Below are 1,733 nucleotides of genomic sequence, written 5' to 3' on the forward strand. Positions count from 1 at the left end.
GGGCCGGCTCCCGGGGGGAGGGGGCTCCTCCAGCCAGCAGCGCCCACAGTCCTTCGTCACCCCCTCGGGCCAGCCCCCGCTGCATGCCCAGCCCTCGAGCCCCAAGAAGCACACCAGCACCTCCTCCAGCCAGGCCACCCCCGTCGCGCAGCCCCCCAGGGAGACCGCGGATGGGCCCGGGGAGCCGGGCCCCGAGGCCCCCAGGTCGGCCGAGCAGCCCGCCAGCAGCACCTCAGCGCCCGAGCTGCCTGCGTCCTGCCAGTCCGATTCCTCGGTGGAGTTCACGTCCGAGTCCACCACGGAGGTCATGTGCAGCTGGCCCCACCTGGGACGCAGGCTCCGCTGTCTGCAGCACTGCTGGCGGCTGAAGCACCTGGCCTGCTAGGGAGGCTCAATAAAAGCCCATCCGACCAACCAGCCCTGTCTGCACAGTCCTTGGGGGGGGGGGGTCTCCTGATCAGGAGCTGACGCCCTGCGGCCCCACTTCACAGATGAGGAGACTGAGGCCCGGAGAGGCACACCCACCCACCTGAGGTCTTGCCAAGGGGCTGAGCAGGATCACAAAGGAGAACTCGAGAGAGACTTGGAGTCCAAGCCCTTTGTTTGGGAGGGGACCCCAGGAAAGGACAGAAGGGGGCGGGGATGTGCGATGGCCCCGGGAGCTCTGGGCGCAGCGCCTGAGACTTAGCCTGCCCACCGACCCTGCTGGGGGGGCACAGTGTCCTCCCCTCCAGCCCGCAGCCCTGCAAGCTGAACGGGCCCAGGGCCACAGGGCGCCTCCAGCAAAGGCGAGGGGCTGGCAGTTGCTCTCCGGGAAACGGAGAAGGCCGAGGGCGGCGCTCACAGGGCCGCCTGCAGCCGGCGCCTGCCTTTCTGTGTTTTGCTTTGTTGTGTCTTTAGTTAGTCTCTTATTCTTCTTCTTTTAAAGTTTATTTATTTGAGAGAGAATCCCAAGCAGGCTCCCCGTTGTCAGCACAGAGCCTGATGCGGAGCTTGAACTCATGAACAGAGAAATCATGACCTGAGCCAAAACCAAGAGGCGGACGCTTAACCGACTGAGCGCCCCCCCCAGCCCCCGGGCGCCTCTAGTCGGTTTATTTTTTGACACCGGCATGACCCTGATCGTAAAACCAGGCAGAGGCACAGGAAGGAAGGTGACCAGCCCGTTGTGTGGACAGAGACGCGAAGAGTCCAAGCAGAAAGAGCAAACTCAATCCGACAGCGCGTTGCAAGAGAATAGAACACCCCCCCATTCGAGGTGGGGTCCCCGGAAGCTGGGGGGCGGGGGGGGCTGAGCAAGGAGGTGGTCTCAGCTGGGGGACGGGACCCCGAGCGGGAAGTGCACCCCGGGGTTCCGCCCCAAGGCAGGCCTGTTGTCACCTGTATCTCTGGCCCGGAGTCTCAGCCCCGCCCAAGAGGGGGCGTAAGGTCGTGGCACGTCCAGCCCCGCGGCCCCCAGCGCCCAGCTCGGTCTGCCCCTTGCGCCCAGGAGCTGCTTCTCCAAGATCGCAGCTGATCACAACCCTGGGACCCGTGGGAGGGGCGTCAGGATGAACGAGGCAGTTGCTCACGAGGCTCGTGACTCCGGGGTTCTCCACGGGAGGAATGCGGCCCCAGGGGTGCCACGTCCCACAGCCCCTTCCCTGCCCCAGCGGTCCCAGCTCGTCCGCAGCTGGTGGTGGCCACTGGTGCGCGACGGGCCCAATTCATTCATTTGATCGTTCAGCAACTAT

The sequence above is a fragment of the Crocuta crocuta genome, unplaced genomic scaffold (genome assembly GCF_008692635.1).
Source record: "Crocuta crocuta isolate KB4526 unplaced genomic scaffold, BGI_CrCroc_1.0 scaffold443, whole genome shotgun sequence".
Lineage (NCBI taxonomy): Eukaryota > Metazoa > Chordata > Mammalia > Carnivora > Hyaenidae > Crocuta > Crocuta crocuta.